Source organism: Hemiscyllium ocellatum, chromosome 35 (assembly GCF_020745735.1).
Source record: "Hemiscyllium ocellatum isolate sHemOce1 chromosome 35, sHemOce1.pat.X.cur, whole genome shotgun sequence".
NCBI lineage: Eukaryota > Metazoa > Chordata > Chondrichthyes > Orectolobiformes > Hemiscylliidae > Hemiscyllium > Hemiscyllium ocellatum.
The window spans coordinates 40,661,341-40,686,085 of NC_083435.1; the positions used below are offsets into that span (position 1 = coordinate 40,661,341).

Consider the following 24,745-nt stretch of genomic DNA (forward strand, 5'->3'; position numbering starts at 1 on the left):
ACTTCCCTTGCTTCCTGCCGTGCTCTTGCCTGTTCTGTTTAGTACGAGAATTCCCAACACTGCCATTACTGTTTAACTTGGTTTCATTACGTCTGTACTGTCCTCAAGATTCTGAATGAAGGGAGTGTTGCTGAACATAAAGACCTTGGAGTGTCGGTTCATGCTCCCTTGAAAGTCAAGTCGCAGATCGATTTAAGAAGGCGTTTTGTATGCTTCCCTTCATTGGTTGGAGGGTTCAGTATCAGAGTTGGGATTTTATGTTGTGGCTGTACAGGACATTGGTGAGGCAGAGTTTGGAGTATTGTATCCAATTCTGGTCTTCTTCCTATCAGAAAGATGTTGTGAAACTTGAAATGGTTCAACAAGGCTGTTGCCAGGGTTGGAGGATTTGAGCTTTCGGGAGAGAGTGAATAGGCTGGGAGTGTTTTCCCTGGAGCGTCGGAGACTGAGGGGTGACCTTATAGAGATCTCTAAAATCATGAGGGGAATGGGTAGCATAAACAGACAAGAGCTTTTCCCTCGGGTGGGTGAGTCCAGAACTAGAGGGCATACGTTCGAGGTGAGAAGTGAAAGATTTGAAAGGGAACTAAGGGACAACTTTCTCACACAGAGTGTGGTACGTGCATGGAACGAGCTGCCAGAGGAAGCGGTGGAAGGTGGTACAATTACAGCATTGAAAAGGTATCTGGATGGGTTTGTGAGATATGATTTCCCACACACAAATCCGTGTTGACTATCCCTAATTAGTCCTTGCCTTTCCAAATACATGTACATCCTGTCCCTCAGGATTCCCTCCAACAACTTGCCCACCACAGAAGTCAGGCTCACTGGTCTATAATTCCCTGGCTTGCCGAGTGCCAGCTCTCCAACACCATGTCCTTCCTCCCTCTTGACCATGACCCTATCATCTCCCACATGTGACCTCATCACCTTTGGTGATCTCCCTTCCATCACCTCCAACTTCATCGTTCCCTAGCCCCACACTCACGAGTTCAACATGCTCTCCAAGATCTAAAATCCCAACTACCGCGGCTGACCCATCGTCTCTGCATGCTCCTGCCCCACCGAACCCATTTCCTCCTCCCTTGATTCCATTCTCTCCCTCTTTATCCAGGTACCTCTCACCTACATCCAGGAAACAAACCACCTCATCAGAAACTTCTAGTTCCCTGGCCCCCAGCACTTCATCATCACTGTGGATGTGCAGTCCTTGTGTACATCTATATCCCAAATGATGGCCTGCAAGTCCTTGGCTTTTTCCTCTCCAAGAGAACCATCCAATGTACCATCCTGAAACACTTTCACCAACTCACCTCCCCGGCCCTCTATGCCTTCTGCAAGGACTATTCTCTTTGTCAATCCCTGGTTTGCGACACACTCCCCAACATCCCCCCCACCTCTGTGTCTCAGCTCCCCAACACGATGTCCTACCTCCCTCTTGACTATGACCCTATCGATTCCCATATAAATGACAACGATGCAAGCTCTGCCCGTACACCACCTCCCTCACCTCCAACCAGGTCCTCAAACAGTCCTTCCAGGTGAGACAGACGTTCATCTGCATCTCCTCCAACCTAGTCTCTTGCATCCAGTGCTCCCGATGTGTTCTTCTGTACACTGGCGAGACCAAATGTAGCCCAGGTGACTGGTTCACTGAGCTTCGATGCTAGGCCCTAAAAAACCAGCCTGACCTCCTTGTCACCCACCATCTCAATTTCCTCTTCCCACTCCATCTCTGATATGTCCGTCCTTGGCCTCCTCCATTGCTGCAATGAATCAGACCACAAATTGGAAGAATAATACCTCATCTTCCGCCTGGGCAGCCTGGCGGACACAGCCTGGTTGGGGGTCTTTTATCAAAGAGGTGCACCAGAAGAACTCCACATTGTGGTGGGCACAGAACATATTGAGGTGGGAGCAGAGGGGCACTCAATTTCAAATAAGCTTTCCATCTGTCCGTTGGCTCCCTTTCCAGCCTCCGCCTCCTCCATTCCATTCCACCTCCCGTCCCACTGGCTTCCCTATCTCCCCACCCACAACCTCATCCCATGGCCTGTCCTGACTCCCCTCCCTGCTTCCTTGAACTGACCTTACCTCTCCATCTTCCTTCCCACCTATCCGCTTCACCCTTCCCACCAATCTACCACAATAATCCCCTACCTGCATCCAGCCATCACTTTCCTACCTACCCTTCCCCCAGCCCCACCCCTCTCCTATTTATTTCTGAGCTCCCTTCCCCCTCCCCAAGGTTAATGAAGGGTTGCGACTGGAAATGTTGACTTCTCCACCTCCTGATGCAGCCTGGCTTGCTGTGTTCCTCCAGCCTCCTGGTTGTTGACTGTGGATTCCAGCAGCTGCAGGATTTTTGTCTCTCTACATAAAGAGTTGTGAAGATTAGATCACTGAAAGTCATAGAGTCGTCCAGCACGGAAATAGGCCCTTTGGCCCAAACTGGTCCATGCTGATCAAAATGTCCATCCAGGCTAACCCTGCTTCCCTGCACTTGGCCCATATCCTTCTAATCCTTTCCTATCCATGTATCTGTCCAAATGCCTTATAAATGGTGTTAATGTACCCACCTCAACCACTTCCGTTGGCAGCTCATTCCATTAGCGTACCACCCTGTGTGTAAAATACGTTGCCCCTCAGGTTCCCTTTTATTCTTTCCCCTCTAACCTTAAACTGATGCCCTTCAGTCCTCGATTCCCCAACCCTGGGAAAAAGACTGAGTGCATTCACCCTATCCAAGCCTCTTATACACTTCTATAAGATCTCCCCTCAATCTCCTACGCTCCAAAGAAAAAAGTCCCAGTTTGTCCAGCCTCTCCCTATCACTCTGACCCGTGTGTCCCGGTAACATCTTCTGCACTCTTTCCAGTTTAATGACATCCTTTCTAAAACAAGGTGACCAGTACGCCAAGTGCGGCCTCACCAACGTCTTGTATAACTGCAACATAATTTCCTAACTTCTTTATTCAGTGCCCTGACTGATGAAGGCCAGAATGCCAAAATCCTTCCTCACTGCCCTGGTTACCTATGATTTCACTTTCAGAGAAGCATGCACCTGAACTCTAAGATCCCTACACTGCTTAAGGCCCAACAATTCACCATGAAACACTGATCTTGATTTGACTTTCCAATATGCAAGACCTCACACTTATCTGTATTAAACTCCATTTGCCATTTCTCAGTCCACTTGCCCAGCTGATCAAGGTCCTGCTGCAATTTCTGATAAGCTTCCTCACTGTCCACAATACCACTTATTTTAGTGTCATCAGCAAACTTACTAATTTGAAAAAAGTAGTATATTGAAAAGTATTTTGAAAAGAAATAGATGTTTACAATAATGAACAGTTGAGGGCTATGAGGAGTTGGCATCAAATAGGAATTGTGACAGGACAGGCTTCAAAGGTGGAATGACCGACTCTGCTCCGATTTCTCAGGTTCTTATTTTCCCGGGTTGGCCAGGTGAAGATTTCATTAATGCACCCTGTGTCCTACCTCCGATCTCAGACCACCCTCTAGTTTCTCTCCAATATCCATAATGCAGCTCTCTTAGCTCAGTTTGTCCATGAGACCCACCTACTGTTTCTTTGTTGAGAGTGTGGTGCTGGAAAAGCACAGGCAGGTCTGGCAGCACCTGAGGAACAGGAGAATCGGTGTTTCGGCAAGAGCCCTTCGTCACGAATGAGGCTGGGAGCTGAGGGGGTGGAGAGATAAAGGAAAGGGAGATGGGGCTGAGAGCTGAGGGTGTGATAGGTAGATGGAGGTGGGGATAATAGGTCGGAAGGAGGATGGAGCGGATAGCTGGGAAGGAAGATGGACAGGTCAAGAGAGCGGTGCTGAGTTGGAAGGTTGGAACTGGGAATAGGGTGGGGGTAAGGGGAAATGAGGAAACTGGTGAAATCCACATTGATGCTGTGTGGTTTGGAGGGTCCCAAAACAGAAAATGAGATGTTCTTCCTCCAGGTGTCGGGTGGTGAGAGGGTGGTGATGGAGGTGGGCCAGGACCTGCCTGTCGGAGGGGGAGTTGAAGTGATCGGCCATGAGGCAGTGGGGTTGGTTGGTGCGGATGTCCTGCCCCATGGCCAAACACCAAATCTCCGGGACGTCTCCTGTCCATCTTCCTTCCCACCTATCCGCTCCACCCTCCTCTCCAACCTATCACCTTTACCCTCACCTCCATCTACCCATCGCACACTCAGCTATCTTCCCCCAGCCCCACCCCCTTCTCATTTATCTCTCCACCCTCTCAGCTCTCAAGCCCCATTTTTGATGAAGGGCTCTTGCCCGAAACATTGACGCTCCTGCTCCTCGGATGCTGCCTGACCTGCTGTGCTTTTCCAGCACCACACTCTTGACTCTGATTTTCTCCTGTTTTCTTTGGTCCTGTTCTCACTAAACTGCCAGGAAATCAACTTCCCCTCTTGGTCCCATGTTAGGTGATATAGTTCTCATGTTACAAACATGAAAGTAGGCCAGAGAAACTCAGCAGGCCTGTTAGGATCTATGGAGAGAGAGAGAGTTAACATTTTGTGTCTGATATGAACTTTCCTCAGAATTGTTCTCATGTTCTGCTCTCCTGTGTCATCACTGCCTTGGATGCTGTAGTTCTTTCTGTTCTGATCTGCTGTCAAACACATCCGAAGATACACACCCCACATTAAACTTGTCAGTTTGAATCTCGCTGAGGATGAAGAATGCTATTCCCACACTAGAGATCTCTGTCAAACATTTATCAGGGGAACTGAGACAGCAGCTGCAACAAGTGAGGCTTTATTCAGATGTGACAGTGACAAGTTTAAATTCCCACCTGATCTGCTGCTCAAAGTCACCTCCATTTCCCCGGTCAGTTTCCCAAATTTCAGGAAACTCATGTTGCTCCAGAAATATTTGTACTGACTGTGAGAGACGTCAATCAGAGAGCCCACCCACTCTGCCCATTGTCTCCTCTTCCTCTTCCAGAGCTGGTTCACTTCCTATAGGGACTGAAAACCAAGTGAGGAGATGGTGAGTGAAGGAGCCGCTTTTACACAAATTGTATCCCATAATATCCACACCAATCTTCAGGCAGTCTGACTATCCTGTGGGTAATCAGGGGTGGAAATGTCCCTTATGCTGTGTGAGAAGATCCAGCTGAGAGAGCTGTTTACTCGGTGCTTTGTGCTGAACTGTGTGACTGGAGCTGTGTGTTGGATATTGAGTGTGTTTATTGGAAGTATTTCCCTCTGATTTCCAGGCTGAGTTTTGTTGATGGATCATTCCTGAATATGGGAAGGCGAGGTGTCATTGGGAAGTGCAGAGTGAGGATTCTTACTGATTTCCTTTTTTTGAGGTATTTCTGTGATGGGTGCTGGCTATTATCCTGTTGTCTGCAATTTTATGCACTTCCTCTGAGAGAATGTGACTGTCTAAAGGGTAGTTTTGAGGGTGTATTGGCCCTCTGGAAACTCACATAGAAATATGAGTCAGTGTCTTCACTGTGTCCCACCAATCAGTGAGATCTATGAACTACAAATTCCTGCCATTCCCCCAGGTCTCTTTAACCCTTTGGTGAAGTAAAATCTATCGATCTCACATTTAATATCAAGCATGGATTTAATACCATATGCGATTTGTGGAAATGAATTCCAATATTCTCCAACCCTTTGTGAGTCAAACTGTTTTCTCCAGAAATGTCTGCCTCTAATATTTTAGACTCTGTCTGGTCCTCGACTCCCCAACCAATGAAAATAGTTTCTTTCAGTACATCCTTCCTCTGTCCTTTAATACCTAATAAACACTGATCAGGCCACCCTTTTCTCTTCTGCAGTCCTCACGTTCACCCACCCTTTTATCTTCTAAGGTCTGGGAATATATCCAGGTTCTTTTTTTTAAAATATATTTTTATTGAAAAAATAGATTCTTTTTAGATTAGATTTCCTACGGTATGGAAACAGGCCCTTTGGCCCAACCAGTCCACACCAACCCTCTGAAGGCTAACCCACCCAGACCCTATATTTACCCCTGACTAATGCACGTAACACGATGTGCAATCTAGCATGGCCAATTCACCAGGCCTGCACATCTTTGGACTGTGGGAGGAAACCGCAGCACCCGGAGGAAACCCACGCAGACACGGGGAGAATGCACAAACTCCACACAGACAGTCGCTTGAGGCTGGAATCAAACCCAGGTCCCTGGTGCTGTGAGGCAGCAGTGTGCCACCCCTCTTTTTTAATATTACAACAAATACAAAACCATACAATTCAAAACAATACAAAGAAAGAACACAAAAAAGATTTAAAAACCCCACAACCTGCTCTCATGTACAAATGTATAAATATATATAGAAGAATATATACTGAAATAGAACCCCAACTAACTATTTAACTAAATAAATAATAACCAACAATAAACTAATAGATAATAATAACTCAACTCAACCAAACAAGACACTCATACATTCGCAGTTCCTCCTCCCTGGATATTGGAACTTGTAAAACACTATTGTTCCGATTACATAAAAGCCCTTATTACGGTGGCAGGTAAATCTGTGTCCAGGTATTCCAAAAATGGGCTGCCATGTCTGATAGAAATTCTCAGTCTTGTGGTTGACCATACTTGCGAGAAAGTCCAAGGGGGTATGCTCCACAACAATCTTCCACTAACCCGACAGGCCCGCCGGGTTTTCAGATACCTAACCTAACAAGATATTCTTTCTTGCGCAGAAAGTGAGGATGTTGAAATGTTTTTTCTTATGCGCATCGACAGGGACCACACCGGGCAAGCCAAGAAAAAGAGAGATTGGGTCCTTCTCCACCCTTGCACCCAAAGTCCCCTCTATTGCAACCTCCACTGCGCTCCAATATGTTTGAAGCCTACCACAGGACTAGAGACAATGGGTAAGAGTGCCCGTTCCAACCTTGCACTTGGGACATGTTGAAGATACCCATGGTTTAAATTTTGACAAACGATCCACAGCCAAGTGGACTCTAAGGAGAATCTTCAACTATAAAGCATGGGTCCTATTGCAAATTGATTTCTTTCTTGCATTTTCCCAAATATCTTCCCATTGCCTCTGCGGTGACCTCAATGCCTAGCTCTCTCTCCCACACCCTGCAGAGTCGATCGAATGCATCTGAGTGTAATGCATCAATTACACTTTGATGTAATTAAAGTGCAATTACATCAGCACTTTAATTGATGATATAAAGTGCTGACAGAAAGTGTACTCTTACTACTGAGTACCCTCCTCTCTATGTAGGATTTGTAGGGATCAGTCAAAAAGTGTCATCTTTCTTTGAATAAAACCCCTAACTTGAAAAAAAACGAAAGAGGTCCCTGTTAGATAGCTTGTATTTCTGTGCTAACTGATCAAAGGACGTCATTGTGTCTCCCTCAAATAAATCACTCATGCGAGACACACCCCTAGCTGCCCAATGTTTGAATCCTGAATCCATCATCCTTGGTTGAAAATCCTATATACCCACTATAGGTGTAAGAAAAGATGTTGTGCCAATATTGCCTTCCCTCTGTGGAATTGCCCTCCATGCTTTAACAGTATTGATAACTATTGGGTTATGGCAATATTCCTTAACTGTCCTCATTTTGTCCAAAGACAGCAAGCTAGTAAGGGGGCACCCTGCCTGAGAAGTTTCGATATCTAACAATATTGAAAACCATATTGAAACAAGCCCAATCACTCATGCAAGATAAAAGCGAGCTTAGTTGGTAGCTTTTAATGTTCGGGAGATCCACTTCCCCCAATCTGTGAGGCAATTGTTGTTTAGCTAATTTAATAAGGGGCCACTTACGATGTCAAATAAAAGAGCTGAACTAGCCGTTCAGTCTCCTGAGTATTTGCTGATTGAAAATCAGGGGGAGCATCTACACAGGGTATAACAAACGGGGGAAGAATATTCATCTTAATAAGCGCTATTCGACTTAACCACGAGACCAGAAGCGCCTCCCATCTTTGAAGGTCTTGTTTGATTTTGTCAAATACTTGAACAAAATTGGTTTTGACCATCCAATCCAGAACTGGAGTAAAGATTATGCCCAAATACACAAAACCCCTCCTGTGACCACTTAAATAGGAATCGAGATTCACCCTCAAGACCTAACACCTTGGTAAGACCACCCAAAGGCATAGCCTCTGATTTTGCAAGATTAATCTTGTACCCTGAAAAGGCGCCAAACGCTCTGATGTATCAGGCGAGGGACCAAAACTGCTGGATTTGACAAAAAAATGAGGACGTCGTCCGCGTACAACAAAATCTTATGTAATTTTGATCCCACTTCTGGAGTTATATCCAGGTTTTTTAATGTCTCCTCTTAATTTAACCCTTGCAGTGATGGCTTTATCGCAGTAAATACACACAGCTCACCCAACAGGAGCAATATATGTGACTCAGACACAATTTCAGAATTGTCCAGTTCTCTCTGACTTTCCTGTTATCGACAGACTTTGTTGTGATTGTTTGTCATTGTTTGCTCAGGCGCTTCAGAGAGCAGTTCAGGCTTCACCATGTTGTGTGGGACTGGCGTCACATGGAGGCCACACCAGGGCAGTTTTGGCAGGTTTCCTTCTCTGAAGGTCAATGTAAGGGTTTTTCAAACAATTTCATATCTTAGTTCTTCGTTTCCATCTATTTTACAAATTTCAGAATTGATTAAATTCACTGCCACAATGTGGGGTGGTTGAAGTGAAGAGCAGGGATACTTCTAAGGGGAAACGAGATACATTCACGAGGGAGAAAGAAACCGAAGGATTTGCTGATTGGGTGAGGTGAAGAGGGGTGAGAGGAGGCCGGTGAATCATGGACTGAATGGCCATTCTTGGTCGGATTTGAATTCTCAATCTTTGGATCGTTACTGCAGCTGCTACAGCTGCACTTCATTTATTGAAATGTCTTTTAATGCCTTTTTAAAAATGTTTGCCTGAAGACCCTGGCATTTCCCAAAAGCATGGGCTTGGATTTGATAGTTTTGTGCAGTGCTATGGCTGAGATCTAAATTTGGAGTATGCAGAATGACTGAGTGCAGAGTGTCTAATTTCCCAGGATAAATCAGAACCCTCAGCTACACTGGAGCAATATGTTTCTTCAAGAAATTCCTGCCAGTGTGTTTTCCTCAATTATCAAAAAAGAGAAAAAATGTAATTCTGGTGAACATCCTTGATGTTAAACACATACGTGCACACTCAAACTTGGCTTCATCAGCACAGCACAGGTTGGAAGCGAATTGTTGGCTCATTTTGCACTCCACCCGACTCTTTTCCACAGCCCTCATCTTGCCTGGGAAGATGGAGGTCTGCACAGAGGAAAGAAAATAGGCACATTGTCTGCTCCTGGTGTCTATCCAGGGTCCCTGAAGGAAACAGAGGGTGTGTGACAGTCAAGGTAGGAAATAGGAAGGACATGCATGTGATTCCCCGCATACAGGGGAATGGCAGACCGGCACTCACTGTGGAACGGTCTCTTAATTGAGTTCAGCAAAGGAACAGAAAGAGTTAGAGAAAAAATCATATTTCCTTTTCGTGTTTTACAGAAGATTCACAGCGTACTACGCCAGAGAATACAGAGAGGATAAATGATGCAGTTAGAAGAACTGCACAACCATGGGAAGACATCCAGTCCCTTCACAGCGTTGCTCAACACCGAGAAAGTTGGACAGTGAAACCATCATCTGGAAATCGGTCAGGCCGGGGAGCTTTGACATCTCATCAGATCTGAAACTGGTCAGTGGTGTGGACCTTTCCATCAGAACCAACCTTTCTGAAGGTTCGGCTGTGGGTGATCGATCAGGGTGAGGCTGGGAAGAAGTGTGAGTGGCTCCAAGTGTGGTGAGAGCTTCAGTCATTCATCGAGCCTCATGAACCACTGACCCATTCCTACAGGGGAGAGGGGTGTGAGAACAGCTCAAAGCGGTGTGACAGTTGTCTAACAAAAGGTGTAATTGGTGTATGCCTGTGAATACAAGGTCAGCTTTATGGAACAAAAACGTTTCAAATGTGAGGTTTGTGACAAAGCCTTTGTGAAATCTACCCACCTCCTGATACACCAGAGAATACACACAGGGGAGAAACCATTCAGATGTCAGGTATGTCAGGCAGCTTTCACCCAATCTTCCAATCTCCTGACACACCAGTAGTTTCACACAGGAGAAAAGCCATTCACGTGCAAGGTTTGTGACAAATCTTTCTTGCAATCATCATGTCTCCGTGCACATCAACGTAGTCACACTGGGGAGAAACCGTTCAGGTGCAAGGCTTGTGATAAATCATTCTCACTATCTTCAACTCTCCACCGACACCAACGTACTCACTCAGGGGAAAAACCGTTTGTGTGCAAGATTTGTGACAAATCATTTTCACAGTCATCAACCCTTCGTGCACACCAACGCACTCACACCGGAGAAAAACCTTTCTTCTGCAATGTGTGTGATAAATCATTCACACAGTCAGGGAACCTCCGCACACACCAACGCACTCACACAGGGGAGAAACTGTACAAATGTTTGGAGTGTGATAAATCATTCCCTGACTCATCAAGACTCCTGCTGCATCAGAGGATTCACACAGGAGAAAAACCATTCATATGCGAGGTGTGTGAGAAATCATTCTCAAAGTCATCGAACCTACGTGCACACCAACGTATTCACACTGGGGAGAAGCCGTTCACCTGTGATGTATGTGATAAATCATTTTCGGAGTCATCAAACCTCCATAAACATCAACGCCTTCATGCAAGAAGTTAAGCAAGGGAAGCAGATGTACGTCACTAATATCCTGTTCACAGCTGCACTCTCTCTGAAGGAAGGTAATGCTGGGACAGAATGTGGAGCCTTCCAAACTTAACCAGCAACAGCACGACGTGCCAGGAGTCATCCACCCGGCAAAGACATTGATGATGTCAGAACAGTGTCTTTTCCAGATAAAATGAACAACACAACGAGATGCAACTCCTCAAATGTTGCAGAATATTGTGATGGCCATTAAGGATATGCTTTTTACTAGATAAGAGTATTGGGCAAACAGATGAGGTGATTGTCCAAGATGGCATCTTGTACAAAAGGAGCAGAGTCAATATCCCTCAGGAGATGTTGAAAGGCATTCTACACAAGCCATCAAGGAATTGGGTCTAGTCTGAGGAAGGTAAGAGAAGTGCTGTACTGGCCAAACACGGGCAATGAGGTGAAGGACCACATTAGCTAGTGCAGTGTGTTGGGGTGATTACACTACTAGGGTGTTTAATGTAGGGCTAGGGAGGGTAATACTATTACTGCAACAGACACTTGTAGTTCCAGCCCTGAAACGGTTAATAACAGCCATGCGGGCTGAAGCTGGCAACTGCATGACTACCTGTCTGGAGCTCGCAATTGATATACATTTTGTTAATTAAATCATGGAGCCTGTAACTGCCAGCCAGTGTCAATTGTTCCATCGAAACTCATGATTGATAAAGGAACCTGTAACTGTCAGACAGTGTGAATTGCTCTATCGGAACTCATAGTTGATAAAAGTACCTGTTAATTTACTTGCTGAAACTATTGATTAAATCACGGAAAACGACTAGCGGGAGAGTATGAAAAACATCATAAATTAGTATAATAACGAATGCAAGAGATTCGGAGGGGAGGAAATAAAATAAATCGGCTGCCCGCAGAACGTAAGTCTGTCGTCCAAAAAGCACCCAAGTGTAAATGCCCATTTTTTTTTAAAAATGAAAAACGCAATTGCATGCTTCCCGCAGTCAGGTACTTGCCAGCGATCGGAAAACCACTGAAACAGTGTACTGTGCCCCGGCCTTTCCGCAGGCCAGAATGTGTCACAGGCCTGCAGGTCCGTCCAGACGTCTGATGTATTTCCTCCAGGTCACGTGGTCGCAGGCAATCTCCTCCGAGTGCACAGCGCAACTGCGCCTGTGCTAGGCTGATCCTTGCCCGAGGAGACTCGTCTGTCATTGGATAACCTCCATTCAGTAACGGACAGCCGTCTCCATCTAGCTGCTGGTGAGGACGGAGCCGGGCAGTGGCAATCGCAATCGGTGGCCCCCGAGACCAACCGAACCCATGTAGAAGCTCCGAGTGTAGTGCAGTAGTCACTGGTGTGCTCAGCAGTTGAATCTCGGGGCACACAGCACTTCTCTGTCCCTGACTGCAGCGTACAGCATAAGTTGAAGTGTTGCCAATGTAAGTGGGCAAAACAAATAAGTAAAGGGTCTTTGGACAACAGGCCTCACATTCCGAGGGAGAAGGGATAGTACTGGGTAGTAGCAGGAGAAAGGAAGCACAAGCACACACATACTGAACCACAGTACCCAACGGGAACAGACGAACCTGAAATAAAGCCGTCACAGCGAACTGTGTGAATTGTTGTACATTTCTCAAGTCGAGGGCCCTTCCGTGCATCCATCGCCACGGGAGTCCCCCTAGCCAATCAGAGCCCTCCATTGCTGAATGGGAGTCCCTTGTCTAATGGAAGCGGACATCCACCTGGCTGCCCCAGGCAATGGGGGGAGAAAAAAAATCATTATAAACCGCAAGAATTTGTATCCACTTGAGAAATGTAAACAAAACAAACCGCAAGTACTTGAACACAAGCAATTACACCCACGCAGAGGCAATGAGGCTGTCAGCTGTGTAAGCATTGGAGGACTCAAGTACCGGAATCAGTAGGAGTTCCCCCCCTCCCGCAGTCCGTCAGCTATGTAAACATTAGAGGCACTTGAAAATTAATTACCCAAAACACTAGCAATTTCACCCCAGGCTGTCAGCTGTGTAAACAGCAAGGGCCCTTGAAGCATAAGCTGGGTGAGTTCCCGATTTAAACGGACAGATGACACAACCCGGGGTCTGCGGAATACAGTACTCACACCCGGGGGAAAGTGAGGGAAATGGGTAATAGGGTTACAGAGGAAAGTCGTAGATTGTCTTGCGATTCATTGTCAGTGATGCCGCATCTAACATGTGCGGGTTTTGGGACGTACCCTCTCCCTGGGCAGCTGCAGCGGGAGGCTGTTCCAGCACCACCGCCTGGTATGCGGGCGAGGAGGCATCTGTCCCTGATAGGGCACGATCAATTGTGCGTGCCACCAGCGTCCTGATACACGGAACGCAGCAACAACCGCAAGTGACAAGAATAGCTACAGAGATGCACAACCCCATGGCCAGCTGCCCTAGCAGAGTCCCCCATCTCCCAAATGTGGCATTCAGCCAGTCGATGACTGGATTTGTGACCCCCGATTGGTGCTTCAGCTCAGCGGCCAGGGCTCGGAGCTTCACCAGGGTCTTAGTGAGTTTGCCATCTGGGCCTGTGTTGTTCGCTATAGCTGTACAGCACATGGTCCCAAATAGTGCACAAACACCCCCTTTCTCGGCAAGTAACATGTCCAAAGCCATCCTATTTTGCAAGGTCATGAGGGAGGACTGTGCAAGCTGTTCATGGATGGCGTCAACTGCATCCCGGGTTAGGTTGGTAAACCTCTGCATATTGTAGTGGAGGAGGTTGATTCTGTTAACGTTTTTATTAACTGTGATCGGGAAAATGCAACTTCAGGTTAAAAGTTTCTGTGGCCTCATTTATTCTTCGGAGGTCATGGACCATGCGCCATCCCTTGCCCATCCCCTTGGAGACGGGAAGGATTGGCGTATTCCAGCGTCCTCCCTTTATTTTCCTGAGGACCCCCATTTCTAGCAGCCCCCTGATTGTTGGGCGAATCCCTTCCCTCTGTTCTATAGTAAGAGGATATTGTGTCACCCAGATGCAGTGTTTCACGGATGGCTTCAGCTGCAGGTGAACTGCCCCTTTCAGCTGACCAGTGTCCTGTGGGTGTACTGTCCAGAGGACGGGGTCTATATCATGCAGCAGTTGTGCTGCTTTCCAGTGGTCGACATTGTCCAAAAGGAGGGACCTGTCCACAGCCATTTTTTCATAAATTCCTTCCTCTAGTACATCGATGGGGCGTCTCTGGAAGCAGCCATCCAGTGACACCTCATCGAGGCCTTCCCCTATTTTTTGGTACTCGCATCATAGTGAGGCAAGGACCATGGGTCCCAGGTTATGGGCGTCGGATCCGGGTGCTATTGCAAGTGTGACACGCGGGGCAGCCTCTTCCCCTAGCTGATACCACTCTGCCTGGTCCGGATGTAGGCTGACTGCAGCGGCAATCCCTTCCTTGCCGGCGATGAGATACGTGAGTTTAACCATACCCCTTCTGTCCCTCAGGTGGGCGTTGAAGCGGTCGTCGTAATCAGGGTCATAATGGGTGACATAATTTAGCGTAACGTGGTAGGGGTCTTTGGGGGGGTGGTATGTCTGGGAGCCTGGAATGGATGGGAGCCAGTCCTCAAATTCTCCCACCAATCCTCTTCCCTCCAAGTCGTACAACAGTCGAATCCAATATATGTCCACAGATGTAACCCGCGAGTCCTCTGAAGTGGGGGCAAGCAAGAATTGTCCCATTCCCCTCAAATCCGGGGAGGGATCCCCAGGCCAGAGGAGTCGCAACCCCTCAGTCGAACAGTGGATGCAGACCCCTAGCTTAGTAAGAGCATCTCTCGCCAGCAGGTTAACTGGACACTTTGGGGCCAGGAGTAGGGGCAGGGAGATCTTTTGTTCCCCGATGGTTATTGTTGCTGGCACGTGTAAGGCTGTTCCTCAACCGTCCCTGAGAATCCCACAGTCTCCAGTATCCTGCCCGAGAGGGTCAGGCCCCTTGGCAATTTAGTAATAGTGGAAGCAGACGCCCCTGTGTCAACCAGAAATTGAAAGTTCTCCCCACATATCTTCCCCCGAATCATAGGGGGTATATTGGGGGGTGTTGCTTTGAGGGCCAGGGGACTGCAAGATTCTCGTGGGCACCATCAGTACTCTTCCTCGGACCACTGGGAGTAGCTGTACTCCTCGTCGGGCCTCATCAGTGCGCCCTGTACCACCCCTTGTATTCCCTGTCCCTGGTCTGAACCCAACCTCTCTTTGTACCCGTATCCCGGGGTCCCTCATCACAGTCCCGTCTATCTCTTTCCCCGGGAAGCCGTGCCGGGTGTCTACTCATAACTTGATCCTCCCTTTCCCTGTCACATTCGCGAGCAAAATGTCCAATCACATTGCAGGACCAACACCTCACCCTCTGGTCACAGTTTTGTCCGTAATGGTCAGTTCCCTTACATGTCCAACAATGATCACGTTACTTTCCACCCCCGGATTCGCCTATGTGCGCCTGAAGGTAGCTGCTTCCGGCGGTCGTAGGCTGGCATATCACGGCCCTCATACTCTGCCCTGTCAGGGGTGGGACGTGGCAGGGCCTTGCGTGCACTGAGCTGTGGGGAACTGTACATCTGAGTGGCTGGGGGCACGAGCTCCCGCGTGGCGCTCTTTGCCCCCACCTGCTCTAAGATCTTCCCAAATTGTTCTAAGATCTGCACAGTCGTCTTGGAAGCTTGCCCTTCGGCTTTCATCTTTTCTGATGTACGGTGCCTGGTCAGGTAGTGATGCACCTGTTTCCTCCATAAGTCCTCCTTCATTGAATCCACCCCCACCATGTCTTTTAATTTGCTCTGCACTGGAGCAGGGAGTCCCTCGGTCACCCCCTTCCGAAAATGCGCTATCACCTTTCACCTGTCCCAGTCTCCCATAGGTCCCAGGCTCTTCCCAGGTATTCATGTACGTCCTCCCCGTCCTTTAGCCTGAGGGTCCCCAACGCGTCCAGGGAGAAAGTAGTGGGGAAGCTGTCCCGTAGGGACCGCCATATTAAATTTCGGAAAAGGTCAAACGAGGCAGTCTCGTCTGTCCTAGTACACCTGGCCAGTCTTTCTGCCCTAATCAGCGCCTCTTCTGCTCGGATGCGTACCATTATGGTCCTAAAATCCGCCAGAGCTAGTTTCTCATGACAGGTCTCCCTCTCAAAGGTCGCTATCCAGGCAGATGCCCGGTTGGCAATCGGGGGAAGCCTCCTGACCAGGGCATCTAGGTCTGTCCGTGGCCAGGGGACGTACTTCTCAACCCCCACACTAGTGGCGAGAAGAGGCGCTTGGACGGGCGGCACAGTGCCGAAAGTCCCCTGTAGCGGGCTGCCGTGAGGTCGTGGGAGTGATGTGTAGGACCCTTTCTCAAAACCCCCAATAATCTCACCCTCGTCATCCGAGGAGGTGATGTCAAGTGGGGAGTCATACTTATTTCCCCCCTTTACAAGTTTGCCCTGGAGGCGAGCTCCCGTGACAATTAAAGTGTCCACTCCTGCAGTGAGGGGTCTACACTCCCGCCGGGACTTGTGAATTCCACGGGGCGCCGGTTCGGGCTTGGCGGACCGGTCATTCATTAAGGTCAGTTTGTCATGTCTTCCCAGGGAAGGAAACTGGGGGGCATGGGGGCCTTCTCGTCCTAGAACGGAGCTGCAACCCTCCCCTTGTACTTCCACTTCCCGTACTTCCCATCTTTGTGGCATGCCATCCGGCTGGCCGATCTGACACAGATTGCCTCCTGCCTGTACCATCCCCGTCCCGGCTGTGACCATTTCGGTGAGGGCGTTCAGTTTCTGCTCATGATTGTTGAGCACACTCTCTAACCGTTCTGTTATGCGGTCTCCGACCGGGTCCTCGTACGCGATATTCCCCTCTAGTACCTTGACAACAGGGGCCTGTACAGTCGGCTCCTCGCAACGTGGTGGAAGTGGACACACTGGTGCACTGTTCATCGTAAGTGGGGCCGTAGGAGATGCATCGGGAACGGGTGACCCTGACTGTGGACTGGTGTAAGGGGGTGGCGGACTTCCTTTGTGGCTGTCGCCTTGGGTCGGCACAACAGGAGAAGTGTAGGGGGTAGGGGGGTAAGGTGGAGTCTGGTTCAGAACCCACTCGGGCTCATATTCCGGGACAGGACCCTGTCCATCTGCAACCGATGTGTCAGTAGGTGAGGTTGGCAAGTGGCTTCGGAAGCGTATCAGAAGCTCCCGCAAATAGACGTTTTCATCCTCCATTTTAGTGGAAGACTTGGATAAATTAAAAAGACCTTTCTTCGTATCCTCTTTCCTCTCTCGCAGGCAGGTTAGGATTTTAGTTTGGAAGTTATCAAAGTCACTTGTTGTAAAGAAGGGTTGGTCATCCTTAGGGAACCAATCCTTGCCCCGACACAGCTTGAGACTGCTCTCCAGGCTGCGGACCTTTCTCTGAGCTTCCTTAAGAGTATTATTCTCCCTAAACTGGGTCCTGATCTCCTCCAATATCTTCCCTGTTAGTGGCTGCGAATCGGGGGTTTTCGGGACTGGGGTGTACTCGTTAGAGCATGCATCAGCGGGGATAGTAACGGTTGCAGTTAAATAGTCTAGCTCCCGGGTGGGACCGTCCGAAACGGCTAGACCATTAGGGGGAGAAACTGGTCTGTATTGCCAATGCGGGGTAAAGGTCACAACTGATTTTGTTTTCCATCCTAGGAAACTGTCGGTACTCGGGGGTGCCCACCCAGTGGGGGGCTTGCCTAACGCAATCGTTTGGAGAGCCGAATAATGTGGTGACCCGTAGAGACTGTTTAGGATTTTGATCATTAATGTGGTATTCGTGAATGTTTCCCTCAACCTTGTTAGTATAAGTTCCTTTTGTTCTGGTGCTTGGTTAATCACCTGGTCCAAGCCTTCCTTATATAGGGCTACACTATCCAACAGTAATTGATTATGAAGAGGCAGGTCTCCACCCACCCTGCAGTGCCACCAGGGCACTCCGGGACGTGCTGTCCGAAGGTGAGTCAACTTTGGTGGTCCGAAATTCAAGTCCCCCATGTCGGATCTCCCCTGAAGGGAACCGCATTAAGAACAGAACGTCTTTCAAAGCCTGACCTTCGCGTGGCAGATCTCTGCTCTTAACAACCGGTCTAAGGCAGACGTCTGTGCGGATAAACCCTCTTCAGGAAATGAGATCCGACCTCTGTCACCCCAGGGTCCGTTTGGTGATCACAACAAGTGTGCGCAGCAAAATTTGTCAGTCTTAAGTGCTCAGTAACGTGGATCCAGGAAGTCGAATATGGTCAGCGCTCCGGTAGCTAATGTCAGGTAGGCGCTCAGGCTGCGCAAGCCGCGCAAGGGAATCAGGTAAATCAGGTAGGCGCTCAGGCTCCGCAAGCCGCGCAAAGTAATCAGGTAAATCAGGTAGGCGCTCAGGCTCCGCAAGCCGTGCAAAGTAATCAGGTAAATCAGGTAGGCGCTCAGGCTCCGCAAGCCGTGCAAAGTAATCAGGTAAATCAGGTAGGCGCTCCCGCACGAAGCAAGCAGATATTAGTGAAATAATCAGTCTAGGTAAGTTAAAAGGTGAATGAAAGCTTACCAGTCAGGACTCTGCGATGCTGCTGCCAAATTGATCAGTTTTTTGGGTTGGTGAGGGTCGGAGAGCAGACAAGAAACTAACTGAAAAAATGTAACTACTGGAAGCCTTAGATTTAACAGGCGCTTCCTCACCTTAGAAAACTTCAGCCGAAGGTTGTCTGCTCCCTGATCCGCCAACGTAGCCAACTTGCCGTTGTCTCTTTCCCTTCCCGCGTCGGAGGTCACCAAATGTTATGACGGACCCGCGGGGTCCCGTCTTTGCGTGTTTTTTTGGAAGGAGAGACCCACACTGGCATCTTTAGTTTGGCGCAGACTGTCGTTTATTCACAGAATCTTAACTGGGAAACGATACAACGAATTATCAAGCATGCATTCATTGGAGAAGGCGTTCTGCCCCCCCCGTTCGGACTTGGCACAGTTATACTTCGCGCTGCCTGGAGTCCCCGGTCAGATTTTCCTTGTCCGCCTTCCTCATTGGTCCGTTCATCTGCGCGCGATGGGATCCGTCTTCCCATTGGCCGCATTGAGGTGCCTGTCCAGCTCCTGCTGTGCTTGACAATGGCACAGACGTCCTGGGGCCAGCGGTTCCGATCCCATAATCAATAGTTCATTGTTTAGAGAATCAACTCTCATTACTATGTGTCTGACAGGCTAGTCGTTTTCCGTGATTTAATCAATAGTTTCAGCAAGTAAATTAACAGGTACTTTTATCAACTATGAGTTCCGATAGAGCAATTCACACTGTCTGACAGTTACAGGTTCCTTTATCAATCATGAGTTTCGATGGAACAATTGACACTGGCTGGCAGTTACAGGCTCCATGATTTAATTAACAAAATGTATATCAATTGCGAGCTCCAGACAGGTAGTCATGCAGTTGCCAGCTTCAGTCCGCATGGCTGTTATTAACCGTTTCAGGGCTGGAACTAGAAGTGTCTGTTGCAGTAATAGTATTACCCTCCCTAGCCCTACATTAAACACCCTAGTAGTGTAATCACCCCAACACTAGCTAGGTCAGCATTTGTGCCCATCCCTAACTGCCCTTGGTGATGATCTGCTTTCTTGAACCATGACAGTTAATTGCATTATAATTACTCTGCTGGTCAGAAAAGAATTCCAGGACTTTGCCTAACGATAGCGAAAGAATGTCGATATAGTTCCAAGTCAGAATGGTATGTTGCTTCTCAGGGAACTTATACAATGTGATATTCCCATTCATCTGTTGCCTTTCTTTGAGTCAAGGAGATTTACTGCACAGAAAGATGCCCCTTGGCCTTTGTGCCCATGTTACATGTTACTTATCAAGCACCTATCTGCTCAAATCATATTTACCAGCACATGGCTTATATCCTCCAATGCTGTGATGTTTCAAGTGATCATCTAAGTACTTCATAAATGTTGTGAAGGCTTCCAACATTCTTTCACGCAGTGAATTCTAGATATCTCCCAACCTCTGGTGAAACTTTCAGTAACTCAAATCCCTTATAAAGCCTTGTCCCCTTCCCTCAAATCTATGATCCTGGTTACTGAGCTATAAAGGAAAAAGTTTCTTCCAACGTAGCGTATGCCCCCCCCCCCCCATTAACCTGTACACCCCAATTAGGTCGCCCCCACTTCCTCAGCCTTCTCTGTTGTGAGGAATACAATGTCATTCTATCGAGTCTCTATTCATAGCTGAAACACTGCAGCCCAGGCAACATCCTAGTGAATCTCCTCTGCACCCTCTCTAATGTAAACACATCCTTCCAATATCGTGGCAATAAGAACTGGACACAGCACTCCAACCTAACCAACCTTGTATAGCTCACGGCTTCTTTAGTCAATATGTTAATTTATAAAGGCAAGTATTCCATTTGCCTGCTTAACCACATTATCTACCTGTCCTGCTGCCTTCAAGGATCCATGGACATCCACACCAATGTCCCTCAGATCCTCTGTATTTCCTGGACACCGACCACTTATCATGTTCTCCCTTGCCTTGTTAGTCCACCGAAAACTCATCACCTTACACTTTTCAGGATTAAATTCTGTTTACCTCCTGTTTTACCCATCCGACCAATCCAACTATATGGATCCCACATGTTCCTACCTCCTTAGCCAATTTCCCATTTGAGATCTTGTCAAAAGCCAATATCAAGCCTTGAAAAAGGTAATCAAATTTGTTAGACATGGTCTCCCCTGAAAAAGTCACACTTATGACACTAAATTATTCCTTGCCTCTTCAGATAGAGATTAATTCAGTCCCCCAGAATGTTTTCCAATTGTTTCCCTACCACTGATATTAGACACAGTGGCCTGTTATTCCTCGATTTATCTCTCCTATTCTTACTGAATAAGAGTACTTATCACACCATAAGGCACAGGAACAGAAGTGGGCCATTTAGCCCATCAGATCTGCTCTGCCATTCAGTGAGATCATGCTGGTCTGATAATCCTCAGCTCCATTTTCCTGCCTTTTCCCTATAACACTTAATTCCCTGGCTGATTAAAAAAATTCTCCTACTGATCTCCATCTGAATCTCTTTCAAGATCCAACCTTGACATGCTCCTGTAGGAAAGAATTCTACATGTTCACTACCCTAACAAGAAATTCCTCCTCATCTGTCATAAATGTGTGTTCTCTTATTTTGAAATTATTCCCTTTGGTCATAGACACCCCACAATGGGAAACAACTTTTCCTCATTTAACCTGTTGAATGTCCCAAGAATCTTACGCATTTCAACAAGGACGCTTCTATTCTTCTAGATTCCAATGAGTACAGGCCCAACCTACTCAACCCCTTCTCATAAGACACTCCCTCCATACCTGATTTCTGTCCAGTGAATGTTCTTTGAACTGCCTCCAATGTCAGTACATCTTTACTTAGATAAGAGACCTAAAACTGTTCACAGTCTTCCTGCTGTTGTCTCATTAGTGCCTTTTCAGCAAAATCTCCTACTCTTATATTCCAATGCCTTTGCAATGAAGGCCAAGATATATTTTGCCTTCCCTATTACCTGAACTTGGATGCAAACTTTTTGTCATTCTTGGACAAGAAATCACAAATCCCTCTGTTCTGCAGTCTTTCTCCACTTAAATAATGTTCAGCTCCTCTATTCCTGTCAAAGTGCTTAACTTCACATTTTCCCATATTGTATTTGATCTAAGAAGGTTCTGCACACTCTCTTAAACTGTCTATATCCACTTGGTGCCTTTTTGTGTTATCCTCACTACTTGCCTTCCCACCTATTTTGGTGCCATCCACAACTTTGGCTATAGTGCATTAAATTTCTTTATCCAAGTGATGTTATAATATACATAGGTTATAACTGTAGCCCAGCACTGATTTTTGTGGCATGCCATAGTGAAAGGTAGCTGTCCTGAAAATTCTCCCCTTCTCACAACTCTGGTTTCTATTAGTTAGCCAATCATCTATCCACGCTAATATACTGCCATGGGCTCTTATCTTATTCAATAGCCTGACGTGGTACCATCTCAAATGCCTTTTGAAAATCCGAATATATTGCATGCACTGCTTCCCCTTATTTATCTTGGTTATCACCTCCTTAAAGAACTCTAGTAAATTTGTCAGGCATTCTTTCCCCTCTCATGAAGTTGTGATAACTCTGTTTGATTATACTACATATGGCTAAATGAATAGGGTGTAGGTTTGCTCGATGAGCTATAGGTTTGATATCCAGACATTTCATTACCAGGCTAGGTAACATCATCAGTGGCGACCTCCAAGTGAAGCGAAGCTGTTGTCTCCTGCTTTCTATTTATATGTTTGTCCTGGATGGGGTTCCTGGGGTTTGTGGTGATGTCATTTCCTGTTCGTTTTCTGAGGGGTTGATAGATGATACCTAGATCTGTTTGTTTATGGCGTTGTGGTTGGAATGTCGGCCTATAAGAATTCTCTGGCATGTCTTTGCTTAGCCTGTTCCAGGATACATGTGTTGTCCCAGTTGAATTGGTAGTTTTTTTTTCATCCTTGTGTAGGGCTATGAGGGAGAGAGGGTCGTGTCTTTTTGTGGCTAGCTGGTGTTCATGTATCCTGGTGGCTAACTTTCTTCCTATTTGTCCTACGTAGTGTTTGTGGCAGTCCTTGCATGGAATTTTGTAGATGACGTTGGTTTTGTCTGTGGGTTGTACTGGGTCTTTTAAGTTTGTTAGTTTTTGTTTGAGAGTGTTGGTGGATTTGTGTGCTACACATCTATCCTGGGACAGGCTAAGCAAAGACATGCCAGAGAATTCCTAGAGGCCTGCCACTCTAACCACAACACCATAAACAAACACATAGATCTAGATACCATCTATCGACCCCTCAGAAAATGAGCAGGAAATGACATCACGATGAACCCCAGGAACCTCATCCAGGACAAACATATAAATAGAAAGCAGGAGACAACAGCTTCGCTTCACTTGGAGGTGACCACTGATGATGTTACCTAGCTAGGTAATGAAACGTCTGGATATCAAACTTACAGCTCAGCGAGCAAACCTACACCCTAAACCTCAACCTGAGCTATAAACCTTCATAAACCTTGTCTAAATGAATGCTATTACATTCTTTTTATTAGACTGTGACATTTTCCCAATAACAGACATTAAATTAACTGGCCTATAGATAACTGCTTTATGTCTCCATTCCTTTTTAAATAAAGGTATTACATGAAAAGTTTTCCAATTCTCTGGGACTTCACCACAAACTAAGGATTTTTAGAAAATTATTTGAGTACTTCCACCATCTCTGTAGTGACTTCCTTTAATATCCTAGGATGCATCCCATCAGGTCTATGGGACTTCGCAATCTTTGGCCCTACTAGTTTCCTTAGCACTTCTTCTCCAGTGACAGTTATTATATTTATTTCCTCTCCTCCTCTTGCCCCTTGATTAACCAGTAATTTTGAAAAGCTATTAATACCTTCTACTGTGAAGACTGATGCAAAGTATTAATTCAACTCCCTTGCCATTTTCTGGTTCCCCATTATACCTTCCCAGCCTTGTTCTCTAAGGTGTTTATATTCACTTTGGCTTCCGTTTTATATACTTAAAGAAACTCTTGCTGTCTGTTTTTATATTACTCGCAAGTTTACCCTCAAAGTTTACTTTCTCCATTTTTTTTGGTCATCTTTTGTTGGCTTTTAAGACCTTTGGTTTACTAGTATCTTTGTCACATTGAAAGAAATTAAAACATAATTTGTTGCTATACTCAACTACCCTGGTTAATCATGTTTGGCTCATCCACTTCAGAGAACACTTCTTCCTCACTGGGCCATAAGGAAGAGCCATGAACTATTTTCTTCAACATCTGCTATTGTTCCTCTAATATCTTTGCTGCTAAACTCTTTTCCCAGTCTGCTCCAGCCAGCTTTGCCCTCTTTCCTTGACAATTAGCCTTATTTAAGCTTAGCACAGTTGTTGCTGAATGAATATTCTCCCATTCAAACTGAATGTGAAATTCTATCAATTTACAGTCACTGTTTCCAAGGAGATTATTTATCCTGGTATCATTCATTAAGCCTGACTCATTACATATCACCAGCTCAAAACAGCCTGATACATGGTTGAATATACTACATATTGTTCTGGAAAACAGTCCTGATTACACTCTATGCGTTCTTCTGAAGCAAATCTGATTATCCCAATCTACAAGAAGATTAAAGTCAACCATGTTTAATGTACTGCATGTGTTACATGCCTTCATTCCCTTATAATATATTCTCTTATACTGTATAGCTATTATTAAGGGTCCTATGGATTACTCCTACCAATGTCTTACATCCACTCATGTGGATTCTGCATCTTTTGATCCAAGATTATTTCTTGCTATTGTACTTATTCTTTCGACACTGACAATGCCACTTTTTCCTTCCTGTCTGTACCTTGGAAAAGTCACCTAAAGCGGAATATTTAGTACCCAGCTATGACCTCCTTGTAACACCCTCCAGTACTCCAGTGTCTCTCCTGTGATCAGAGAGAATTTGAGAATTAATGGCAGAGCCCCTGCAATTTCCCCTTCTGACTCCCACTGCAGTTTGGGATACACTATATCTAGCCCTGGGGTTAATCCATTTTTAAGACTGCTAAAATTGCTAATACCTCCTCACTATCAATGTGAATCAACATACAGACTATATCACAGTATCCCCACCCTGACATCTACATTGTTCTTCTCTAAATGGAATATAGACACAATGCATTCATTTAAATCTCAAAAATGGGGACTTAGCAAGATGACAGTGATTCTGTAAAACTGCCGTGGACAGCTCTGCCTAACAGCCAAGGAATACTGGTGTTTTTTGCCATCCTGGCCAACTTATGTGGTGGAATTATTAGTTTGAAACCTTACAGAACACATATTTGTTAATATTTGGGAATGGGAAGGATGCCAAAGGGAAAAGGAACAAGCAAACAGCAGCAGGGAGGACACTCACCTGCAGCACCTACAACACCAGAGACTGCAGCAGCA

General features: G+C 46.5%; 2 protein-coding genes and 1 pseudogene across 2 annotated transcripts in view; 1 reads left to right on the forward strand and 2 right to left on the reverse strand.

Moving 5' to 3' along the window:
* LOC132832775 (zinc finger protein 271-like) overlaps nt 1-24,745 on the reverse strand; it is a 123,760-nt gene that overhangs the window by 98,864 nt on the left and 151 nt on the right. The gene's annotated exons all lie outside the window — the stretch shown is intronic.
* Nucleotides 1-24,745, reverse strand: part of LOC132832789 (zinc finger protein 454-like) — a 67,554-nt gene that overhangs the window by 42,666 nt on the left and 143 nt on the right. The gene's annotated exons all lie outside the window — the stretch shown is intronic.
* Nucleotides 9,291-24,745, forward strand: part of LOC132832648 (zinc finger protein 271-like) — a 63,009-nt pseudogene continuing 47,554 nt past the window's right edge.